The following is a 12,672-nucleotide window of genomic DNA, read 5'->3' as shown; positions in this document are numbered from 1 at the left end:
TGAGAAAGTGATAGAATCACATATAGGGAGAGATCTCTTACCACTTGAGAAAACAATGAAATTCAAAATATAATGTTCTTTTTTCCAACATAAAGATAATCTTACAGGATTAATTTCATTTCTCCTGTCTTTATTAAACGCTGCATCTCTGAAGCAAAACGAGACAAATCAAGGCACAGAGGATGGAAAATGCAGTACACTGGAACTTAGTCCTAGCGCCGTCAATAAGAAAGTGATTTCCCAGTAACCACGCCCAAACTCACATTTTTCTATTTCCCATCAAACCTGGAAGCACTTCGAGGCCTCACCAAACCACAGATACTTGTCCGTTCCTTCGTTATTCTGAGCCGTGAGGGTACCCTCAAGGTCCTTCAGACTGTGCTGCCATTTAGTCCCCAAGGTACTGCTACATTTTTAGGATTTGTAATGGCAGACCCCTAAGAGTTGCAAGTACCAAAATCCCTTCCAGTTACTGCGGTTGCAAAACTCAGTGACATAAAGCAACCATTACTACGTTCATGGATTGAGCTGTTCAGGTGTTTGGACAAAATATATCAGAGATAGCTTCCTCTGCTCCCTGATGTGTTCTGGGATCTCGGTGGGAAGACTGGAAGTCTGGAACTACGGTCATTGAAGGCACAGTCACTTAATGTGTGGCTGTTGATGCTATGTCCCAGGATCCTTGCTTTCCCTGCCTGTGGGCCTTTTCATTTGACCTCTCTAAGTGAACTTCTCTGGGCTTTCCTTCAGTATGGTTGCATATTCCAAGGGCAGACATCCCAAGAGAAAGCCAAGAGGAAGCTGTGTAGCCTTTTCTAATCTAGCCATGGAAGTCATGTAGTATTATTTCTACCCAGAAATAAAAGTCAGAAACCTGCCCATGTCCAAGCAGAAGGGGAGGATGAGAGGAGGCTCTACCTCTTGATAGGAAGTTGGTAAGGTTCTGAAAGAGCATGAGGGCTTGGAAATACTGCCATGATGATTTTTTTTGAAAATATAATCTGCTCCAGTGAGGAAACTACACTACAGAGTAGTTAAGAGATATACTCAACAGATCCATAGCAGGTAAGGTCTAGGGCAGAGAACAAATCCTTCTCACTCCTACTCCATAGTTCTTGTTTCAGTTATGCAACCGTAAGGATATATTAACCTCAGCTGAATGGGAGCTGCCCTTTGTGATGGTTCATGCTGAGTGTAAACTTGACTGGACTGAAGGATGCAAAGTATTAATCCTGGGTGTGTCTGTGAGGGTGTTGCCAAAGATTAACATTGGAGTTCAGTGGGCCGGAGAAGGCAGACCCCACCCTTAATCTGGAGGGCACCATCTAATCAGCTGCCAGCAAATATAAAGCAGGCAGAAAAACATGAAAAGACTGGACTGGCTTAGCCTCCCAGCCTACATCTTTCTCCTGTGCTGGATGCTTCCTGCCCTTGAACACAGCTTTGGTACTTGGAGTGGCTTCCTTGCTCCTCAGCTTGCAGACAGCCTATTGTGGGATCTTGTGATTGTGAGAGTTAATATTAATACATTCCCCTTTACATAAACATAGATATCCTATTAGTTCTGTCCCTCTAGAGAACCCTGACTAACACATCCTGATCAAGAGGTGAAATCTTCAGGGAAATACAATTTCTTTCTTTTTTTTTTTTTAGACGAAGTTTCGCTCTTGTTACCCAGGCTGGAGTGCAATGGCACGATCTCGGTTCACTGCAATCTCCGCCTCCTGGGTTCAGGCAATTCTCCTGCCTCAGCCTCCTGAGTAGCTGGGATTACAGGCACGCACCACTGTGCCCAGCTAATTTTTTGTATTTTTAGCAGAGACGGGGTTTCACCATGCCGAACAGGATGGTCTCGATCTCCTGACCTCGTGATCCACCCGCCTCGGCCTCCCAAAGTGCTGGGATTACAGGCTTAAGCCACCGCGCCCGACCCCAATTTCATAAACAGACAAAATGAAAGCAAACTGGGTCACTTTACAAAATTGGCATCACACCAGTGGGGCTCATGGGAATTAAATATTATTTGAATGACTTTTTCTAAAGGAGTTAGCCATAAAGAAGCTTCCAACTTTAAAACTCTATGAGTTTTAAATTTGATCGCCATTACGGCTAAGGTTTCCGAATATGTAAACTATAGTATTGATTTTAACGTGTAAATGCAAAAGGAATACTCAGCACATGTATAATCACAAATCAGGACCTAAAATGTGAGATATATGCCAATATCAAAAGACTGCAAGTGGACTAAACACTTCTGCAAGTATTCTAACTAGTTAATGTATAAAATATGCCAAAATAAATTTGACCTTTAAAAACCGGTGTAATTTCTGATTATGATTGTTTATATTATGTAAATCTAAAAGAGATTCATAAATTTCAATCAAATTGTTATATGTAAGTATTATATTGGGAGGGCAACTAATATAATTTTTCTTCTATTCTTCATTAAAAATACCATAGCTGCAAGAGGGTCAGTGTTAAGAAAGAGAAACATGCATACTACTGAGGAGGAGGAGTTTCAGTTAATAGGACACTTTAGCCTGTTTCCACCCTCTGCCCCGCCCCAAGCAGAGATTGAGACAAATTCTTTTTACTCAGTGTATGTGAGAATGTGTTCTTGGGAGTCTGGGATTCAGAGAGTGGTATGAAAGATATAGCGCAGAAAAGCAAAAACATGTGGGTGAAGTTTTGTGTTGGCCACTCGATCCCAAAGGAGGCCTCGGAGGACACTAAAGGAGTAGACCTCAGCTCTCCTTCCCTAGAGAATGAAAGAGGAGAAGCTTTTATCTGCTGGCTCCTGTCCTTTGTGGGACAAGGATGGTCAAATGCGCATTCACACTCCTCTACTCAAGGGTTACACATGCCTGAGACCAGAGCAAATTCTACTAGTTCCCCCATCTTGTGCCTTCAGAGGAGTCACAGCAGAGAATGCAGGTGTGCAGTGCAGGAGTGAGGCAATGTGCCGCCCGCGTATACCTGTGCAAGGCTGGAGTAAATTATCCCTTTAATTGTTTTATTTTTGGGGGGAAACTTACATAAAATAAAATGCACAGCTCTTAAGTGTTCACTTAAAAGGGTGTTAACCATCTTACACTAGAGGTGAAACCATCACCTCCTATGACTATGACCATCACCCCAGAAGGCTCTCAATTCTCTTTTTCTTCTGTTCTTCCCAACTGTTTTCTGACATCCATCACTGAAAGCGGGGATTTAACTTTATCTGTTCTATAACAGTGTAATAAGAAGTATGTGTTTTTCTGTACACGGCTTCTGTCACTCAACATCGTATGTGGGAAGCTCATCCACGTGGTGATTGGTAGCTGTAGTAGACTTTAAAAAAAATGTTGGCTAGTATTTTTCTGGTGGAATAGATCATATTTGCTTATCCAGATCCTCACTGATGGCAGTGTCATTTCCTGCTTTGGGGTATTGATTTTCAGATCTTTACATTTTAATTTTCATGAATTCCAACTTGTCATTTTTTTCTTTTTTGTCCTTTTCATTTTGGTGCTTTTTATACCCTGTAAAACAATTCTCCTACTCCAATGCTATAAATATATTATCCTTTTTTTCTAGAAGCTTTATTGTTCTAGCTTTTATGTTTAGGTTTATAATTCTTCTTGTATTAACATTGTTCATTAAGTAACATCTAGGTCACAGTTCTTGTCTTTAGTAAAAATATGTATTTGTTCCAACACCATGTGTTGAAAGATAGCCCCATTAAGTTTGGAGTGGTGCTATGGCCATAAATTAGTTCTACAGGCTCTGTCTGTGGTGTGTTAAATTTATTCATTTTTTATGCTTAGGACATTAGTGCACTCTCACGGTTAACTCAGAACTGTAGCAAATTTTGGAATCTGATAAAAAGAACTTTCAATTTTGTACTTCTTTAAAAAATTCTTTTACCTATTCTAGGGGGTTTACAATTGATGGAAAATTTTAAATTAGCTTTTCAGTTTTACCAAAACCCTGATGAAACTGTGAAAATCTTGAAAGACTATTTTGATAATACTGACTCTTCAGATTCATGGAAGCCATTTTTTTCTTTATTATTTAGGTTTTTCTTATTGCCAAGTTTGGGGAAACTCTTTCAATATTTGACTATTAATTATACTGTCAGATGTAGATTTTCCATGGATATGTTTCATTATTTAAAGAAGTTTCTCTATTTTTCTAGTTTACTGAGAGGTTTTATTTTAAATGAGTGTTGAATTTTGTCAAGGCCTCTTTCCAGCATCAGTTGAGATCATCACACGAGTTTTCTCTTTATTCTGTCATATGGTAAATTATATCAATTGATTTTTCCTAATGTTAAATCAAGCTTACATTTCTGGGGTCATGTGTATTTCTTTCATAAATTTATGAAATATGAGTTGGTTTGATTTGCTAACATTTATTATAGAATTTTTCACCTCTATCACAAGAGTTTCTGATCTAAACTATTTTTGTTAGGCTGAGTTGTCATTGTCAGACTGTTTCACAGTGCAGAAACCTCATAAAATGGGTTGGGAGGTTTTTCTGACTGCCCCTAAAATTGATGAAACATTTCAGTTCTTAAGCTAGAAACTGAGATGACTGTATGTCATTAATTAATAATCAATAAACCTACAGCTATAAATTTTCTTCAAAGCATTGCTTCATCATCATTCTGTAACTTTTAATGTTGCAGCCTCACATTTGTTCAGATGGAAAGTTTTGAATATGTCTTGTGATTTCTTCTTCACCATAAACTATGTATAAGTAATTTTACTTATTTTCCAAATATTTGGAAATCTACGTCAGCATTGTAGATTAATAGATTGTTAGCCACAGATATGTTTGAATTTTCAAATGCTCATACAAAAGCTTCAAATACTATAGATTGAAATAATTTTACTACTAGATTTTGTATATGTTTTAACTACAATAAATATTTAATAATTTAACCCAACATATCTAACATAATTTAAATATATATCATTATCAAGATATTTTACTTTTTAAAAACTAAGTCTTTGAAATGTTATATGTATTTTGCCCTTACAACACATCTCAATTTGGTTTAACTACATTTCAAGTTCTCAGCCTTATGTGGATACTGGCTACCGTACTTGTGGCCACAAAGGCTGGAGTTAAGAAATGAGGTAGAGAGGATTTTGAAAGAGAAGAGAGTCCAGAACAATGGCATTTGTACGCATAGGGTCCTCTCTATTTTACCTGATTTGGTTTTATAAGAGTATTCTGGATACTTTATAATATTATCTATTGAAGATTTTATTGAAGAGATATTTGTCACAAACAAAAGACATACTTAGGACATAAATCTCATATTGAGGACATTGAACATATTTAGTCTGGAGGATTTTTAAAAGGCAGACAGAAAAGAAAAAACACATAAAATTATTTTAAAATCGATCCAAAATTTAAATTTTTTTTTTAACTTTTTACTTCCTTGGTAGAGAGAAAATAAATTTGGTTAAAGTAGGTGAAAAAAATGTAATCTTCAATATTCTAAAACTAGATTACTAACAAACTTTGAAAATGATATTTTTCTGTTAGCATGTATAAAACTTTTGATAATTTATCTATAATTATTTTTCTTTTAATTCACTGCTAAACAGGATAGTAATGCTAGGTGAGATATGTTTACATCTATTCACATATATATATATATATAAAATTATTTTTTTTTTTGAGATGGAGTCTCGCTCTGTCACCCAGGCTAGAGTGCAGTGGCACAATCTCGGCTCAATGCTACCTCTGCCTCCCAGCTCAAGTGATTCTCTTGCCTCAGCCTCCCAAGTGCCACCACACTGGCTAATGTTTTTGTATTTTTAGTAGAGGCAGGGTTTCACCATGTTAGCCAGGACAGTCTCGATCTCCTGACCTCGTTATCTGCCTGCCTGGGCCTCCCAAAGTGCTGGGATTACAAGCGTGAGCCACCAGGCCCGGCCTATTCACTCATTCTTTTTCTTTTAAGAAAAGGATTTTTTAATCAATGATTATGTTGGAGAAAGGTTATGCTTATAGTTGGAGAAACTGTCAATATAAAGGTCCCAAGACCTTTATTTTATAGCTTTCCAAAACTAGAACAGTAAGTTTAATTTCGGTCTGTAAAATGGAAGCGTTACAGCTAGTGTTTAATATTGCTATCAGAGAGATTAGAGCCTAATAATTTTAAGGAAATGTTAATTTTTTCTAATGATAAATGACATTTTACTAAGCTAATGTTACTGATGGTCAGTAGAATGAGAGAGAAGTTCATTTTTTCGAGTTTTAGTACTGGCATTTTAATTTATACTGACAACTAACTTTTCGGAGCCTAGAACCAAGCCCTTCCTAAGAAGGGGCTCCACAAACGTTTCCTGACTTGACTGATACACCCCAAAAGAGAAGAAACATAGCTAGAGTTAGATTATGGCGTCTAATAATGTAATTAAGTTGCCCCTAAGTATCCGAATCTATAACCATGTTAGTGTGTGCCCTCAAACCAGTTACATATAGTGGATACTTGAACAACATTGGTTTGAACTTCATGGGTTCGCTTATTATGCGGATTTTCTGCTGCCTCTACCACCCTTGAGACAGCAAAACTAACCCTTCCTTTTCCTCATTCTCCTCTATCTGCTAAAAGACAACAAGGATGAAGACGTTTATGTGGTTGATCCAGGTCCACTTAATGAACAGGAAATATGTTTTCTTTTCTTTAGTTTTTTTGAGATAGGGCCTTGCTCGGTTATCCAGGCTGGAGTGCGCGGAAGCAATCACAGCTCACTGTAAGCCTCAGCCTCCTCTGGGCTCAAGTGATCTTCCTGCCTCAGCCTCTGGTGTAGCTGGGACTACAGGTACATGCCGCCACGCTCCGCTAATTTTTTTCTTTTGTTTTTTGTGGAGATGAGGTCTCACTAGGTTGCCCAGACTGGTATCAAACTCCTGGCATCAAGTGATACTCCCACCTAGGCTTCCAAAAATGTTAGGATTATAGGCGTGAGCCACTGGGCCTGGCCTCTTTTTTAAAGAACCTCCTAGTAACATGTTTCTTTTTCTATTCTACTTTGAGAATACAGTATATCTGTATTTAACATACAAAATAGGTGTTAATCAACTGTTTATGTTATTGGTAAGGCTTCCAGTCAACAGTAGGGTATTAGAAGCTAAATTTTGGGCTTGAAAAGCTATACAGAGATTATGAATGTGGTGGGGACAGTGCCCCGTGCCCCATTTTGTTCAAGGGGCAACTGTAATTGCATCTAAAAAACTAACATCTGCATAGATGCTTAAAGCATCCATAGAAACACCCAGATTTTCTGTTAAAATACCCACATAAGACACAGTTCAGTAACCCATAGTCCTCAGTTCCAATTGTGACAGTGTCACTATGAACTAGTAACACAAAGTAGGCCTTTGACATCTTTGTTCCTCGATTACTTTAGCAACTGAAAGATAAACCACCTTATGACATTCCCAGGGACTGCTGGACATTTTAAATAAAATAACAGATGTGAAAGCAAGTTCTACGTTTATAAGTGTATCATATATTCACACAACATGTGTTAATATTATTGCAAGTTCTTAGATGATTGATGCCCAAAAATGTCACTCTCTGGTGCAAATGCTCATTCATATGGAGAGCGTCTGTAATGGCATGTGGGTTACAGAGTGAGAGAGGACTAACATAAAATCCATACCTAAACCTTGGGGAGAGTGGACTTTTTTGTGTTTTACTTGAACTAAACATTCAGTATGTATTTCTATTAGATGTTGCTTTTACATATTGCATGTATTATATACACTTGTATATACACATGATATAAACTTATATACATGCATATTTATTTACATTTATTGCACATTATCGGGAAATATGCACAACTTACAATGACTGATTCCTAGTTCATAAAATGTTGCAGGAGGCAAGTCTTAAATGAGTATTTAAAATCAGCTACTTTCTGAGTAAAAGGAAAAGACAAGACTCTTTTAAGTGGTGCTTGCACAAGATTAAGACATGTTCTTCATGTCTTTAGGCATCATGACTTACCACTCATCCCTCTCCACTATCCCCCATTTCATTTTTTATGTGCATTTATATTGGAAAAAGAGTTAGCAATTCCAGCAGCTCAGTATCACTCGCAGCCCTTTCAGTATGGAGCGCCACCACATTTGGATTGCAGCTCAAAGGTCTTGCTGATCGAGTCACCCCATGTAAGACATTCGGGGTTTAAACAAGTCACATTTGCAAGTAACCTGCACATGGTTCTTGTGGCACCGTTCGTTTCAACCCTCTCACCTTGCACTCTCCATCCTCATCCCACCTATACGGATAGCGCTTAGCTTCTTTTGAGCTTAATGAACATTCTTAAATGTTATGAGAAAATAGCAGAGTCAGGGAAAAGTACATGCCATAAAAAATGTGCAAGTGAAGTAGTACTGTCACTGCGTCTGCTCCGGTGCAGATCACAGCTCGGTGGCCTCAGTGTGAGTCCTTCTGCGCCCAGCAAAAATGAAAACAGCATTGTAATAAATTAGCTGGAACTGCACTTCCCTAGGTGTGCAGTGACAGTGCGATAAATAATCCCAGGCACTACAATTTGGCTTTCCCTCTGCCAAGGTTTTCTGCCATAATATTTTTAGGCCTTAAGTCATGGTCATCAACACTTGATTAATACAGGGACGGACGGTTAGGATAACACTAGGGATATATTTCCTTGAACAGTATAACGTGGCAACAGCATGATATTATATCTGGGGTAAGCATGTATTGATCATTACAAGGATGAGCATTTTTATATATAATTAGTAACTGTAACGTCCCAATCATTCCCATAAAGCAAATACTTCGAGTAACCCTAGAGGCACATCATAGGTTTGTTTGTTTTTGGTGATTGAGACACATTTCCTTGTCTTCACATTTCCTCATTTTGTCACAGGGGTACTTAAATCTCAAATCTCACAGCACTATTTTTGTGTGTCGAGTTTATTCCTCAGTACATTCTCCATTATATATACACACACACACACACACACACACACACACACACAGATATATATGCACTCATATACCTGAATATATATACATTATGTATATAATACAATTGTATTTTATAAATGTTTATACCACATTCACTTAACCTCAATCCATCAAATAAATTCAGTTATATTTGTGTAAGTTCCACAGGGAAAGAATAACTTAGCATATAACTTTTCTATTTAAACTACTATTGTCAGAAATAAATCCATATTTACTCTCTGTATCTCAGTCATCCTTATTCTCTGATGAAAAAAGGTAAACATAAACATTCGTTTTCCATTAATTATTGCACCAGAGAAAAAGGAATGTTCAAATAAATAACAATAATACTGATTTTTACTGAATAGCAAAGATGGATAAAGGAAGAAAACATCATTTGTTTTTATTTTTGGAGGGATGGCTTGCATAATTAACTTAACTCTAAGATACTGAACATAATGTAGTCACTCTACATACATTTATTTATTGGAGCACTTCTCATCCCTTAGGCCCTATAGGATATAATGAGGTTAGACCGCAAGCTTCCCTCTACTTGGGCTGAGTGTGTTTGCTGTGTGCATAGCTGTGCTGTGTTTCTGCATATGCATTTAAAGAGAGCAGTAAAAACAACCATTAGGTATTCAGCACCTACTATGTACTGGGTACTGTTTTAAGAGTTTCATATTTTATCTTACTTAGTTTGCAAAATGACTATATTGGGTAGGTATGTTCTACTCCCTTTTTAATGATGACGAAACGAGAGCAAGTGTTTGAGTTAGCTGAAATCATCTAATGAGAAAATGGCAGGATAAGATTCAAAACCAGCAAGTCTGTCTCAGGAGCCTGAGCTCCCAAACAATGAGCTATACTTCAGAATAAAGAGACTTGGCATCAGAGGTAAAAGAAAAAGCATAACAACCACAAATGGCCTTTTCCCTAAAATGTGATCTTTGTCATGGAATCCTTAAAAAATTCTCATCTAGGAAATTCCTCTGATTAAAGTCACCACACGTCCATCATTTCTTTACTCTACCTGTTCTATTTCAATAAAAAGTCAAATTGAAATCTGACAGATTTGGATGATCATGAAATTGCTGCCAAGCATCGTCAACATGGACACACATTGTTACTGAGTACTGAAGGTCTATCCTGTATTAAGAAGGACCAGTAAAGAGAGCATCCTTCTTTTGTCTGACTCAAAGCAGTACTTGCAGGAAAAATGTTTGACTGGATAGAATCCATGTCTTACTTATCTTTGTAGATCCACGGCCAACCTTTGCATGTGTTACATAACAAGAACTCATTAGGGAGGACTCAAGATGGCGCTGTGAGAACAACCCAGGATTGGAGCTCTTCTTGTTGAATCTGCAAACGGTGAGTCAGAGCGGATTTCCAGACTGATCTTTGTTGCCCACAGAACGGGGAAACTCCCAAGTATAAAAAAGACACGGGACGCCAGGCAGTAGGTCTGCCTGGCGAAGCCGGCAGCCAGGGCGGCGGCGGCTGGCCCTACCCAGCAATCCCTGCAGGGCGCGCTTGTCCGGGTGCCCTGTTGAACCGGCAACCTGAGACTTGAGAGGGCTGGACTTGAGACTGAACGAGACTTGGACAATAGGCCAGCCCAGGGGATTGCAGGGATTGGGATACCCAGTGGGACAAACAAAACCGCGATTTCAAACTATCCCGAGCAGATGGTCCGAGACGCTCTGTGGGGGAGGGGTGTCCACCACTACCGAGGCAACCCGCCCCAACTGATATACACGCCCACTGCTGACGCAGCCAGCCGTTGCTGAGGCAACCCGTCCCTACTGAGATACACGCCCACTGCTGACGCAGCCTGCCGTTGCTGAGGCAACACGCTACAACGAAGAGACTCCGCCGCAGGGCGTGGCGGAGACCACAGCAGAGCCGGCAGGAACAGCGCGAATCACACAACAGCAGGGCGGAGCCTCGGCAGCCAAACAGTGGCTAGTCTGCCTTCTAGCTGGGCAGGACACCTGATCGGACATCCAAAAATAAAGCCCAAACCCCTCAAAACAGAGCATTTGAGAAAAAAAAAAAGGGGTTTTTTAATGAGCTCTGTTGCAGCAGAATCAAACATAGCAGCATAACAGCCCTGAATGAACAACAGAGTGCACAGCTCAGCAATTAAACCCCTATAAAGTACAAACTGTCTCCTCAAGCAGCTCCCTGACCCCTCTATATCCAAAAGACTGACATTAGGCAGGCATCATCCTGGGACAAAGAGAGCAGAAAAAGAAACTGGTAGCATCCCTCGCTGTGCCACAGCTACTAGAGGTGCACCCCAGACAAGCAGGGTCTGGAGCGGACCTCAGCAGTCGTACAGCGAAGGGGCTAGACTGGTAGAAGGAAAACCAAGCAACAGAAATACTTCATCATCAACATTCTGGGTGTCCACTCAGAGACCCAAACGAAAAGTCAGCAACTACGCAGACGACCAGCGGACAAATCCACAAAGATGGGAAGAAACCAGCGCAAAAAGGAGGAAAACACCCGAAACCAGAACACCTCGCCTCCTAGAAAGGACCAAAACTCCTCACCAGCAAGGGAGCAAAGCTGGACGGAGAATGACTGTGACGAAATGATGGAATTAGACTTCAGAAGATGGATAATGAGAAACTTTTGTGAGCTAAAAGATCATGTATTAAATCAATGCAAAGAAACTAAGAACCTTGAAAAAAGATTTGAAAAAAGATTCGAGGAAATGATAACAAGAATGGATACCTTAGAGAGGAATATGAATGAATTAAAGGAGCTGAAAAACACAATACGAGAACTTCGCGAAGCAAACGCAAGTTTCAATAGCCGAATTGACCAAGCAGAAGAAAGAATATCTGAAGTCGAAGACCAACTCAATGAAATAAAACGAGAAACCAAGATCAGAGAAAAAAGCGCAAAAAGGAATCAACAAAGTCTCCAAGAAATGTGGGACTATGTGAAAAGACCTAACCTACGTTTGATAGGTGTACCAGAAGGGGACGAAGAGAATGAATCCCAGCTGGAAAATACTCTTCAGGACATCATCCAGGAAAATTTCCCCCACCTAGCAAGACAAGCCAACACTCAATTGCAGGAAATACAGAGAACACCACAAAGATATTCCGCAAGAAGAGCAACCCCAAGGCACATAATCGTCAGATTCAACAGGGTTGAAATAAAGGAGAGAATACTAAGGGCAGCCAGAGAGAAAGGTCGGGTCACCCACAAAGGGAAGCCCATCAGACTCACAGCAGATCTCTCAGCAGAAACACTACAAGCCAGAAGAGAGTGGGGGCCAATATTCAACATTCTTAAAGAAAAGAACTTTCAACCCAGAATCTCATATCCAGCCAAACTGAGCTTCAGAAGTGAAGGAAGAATAAAATCCTTTGTGAACAAGCAAGTACTCAGAGATTTTGTCACCACCAGGCCTGCTTTACAAGAGCTCCTAAAAGAGGCACTACACATAGAAAGGATCAATCAGTACCAGCCATTCCAAAATCACACTGAATGCTAAAGAGCTTCAACATAATGAAGAATCTACAACAACTAACAGGCAAAACAGCCACTTAGCATCAAAATGGCAGTATCAAATTCACACATAACAATATTAACCCTAAATGTAAATGGACTAAATGCACCAATCAAAAGACACAGACTGGCAAATTGGATAAAAATCCAAAACC

At 39.4% G+C, this 12,672-nt stretch overlaps 1 protein-coding gene across 9 annotated transcripts in view; it reads right to left on the bottom strand.

The window, feature by feature from the left end:
• LOC128931694 (uncharacterized) overlaps window positions 1-12,672 on the bottom strand; it is an 818,901-nt gene that overhangs the window by 116,823 nt on the left and 689,406 nt on the right. The window lies entirely within an intron of this gene.

The sequence above is a fragment of the Callithrix jacchus genome, chromosome 4 (assembly GCF_049354715.1).
Source record: "Callithrix jacchus isolate 240 chromosome 4, calJac240_pri, whole genome shotgun sequence".
In the NCBI taxonomy this organism is placed as follows: Eukaryota; Metazoa; Chordata; class Mammalia; order Primates; family Cebidae; genus Callithrix; species Callithrix jacchus.
The sequence above is the reverse complement of the archived record's forward strand: the minus strand, read 5'-3'. Positions and strand labels throughout refer to the sequence as shown.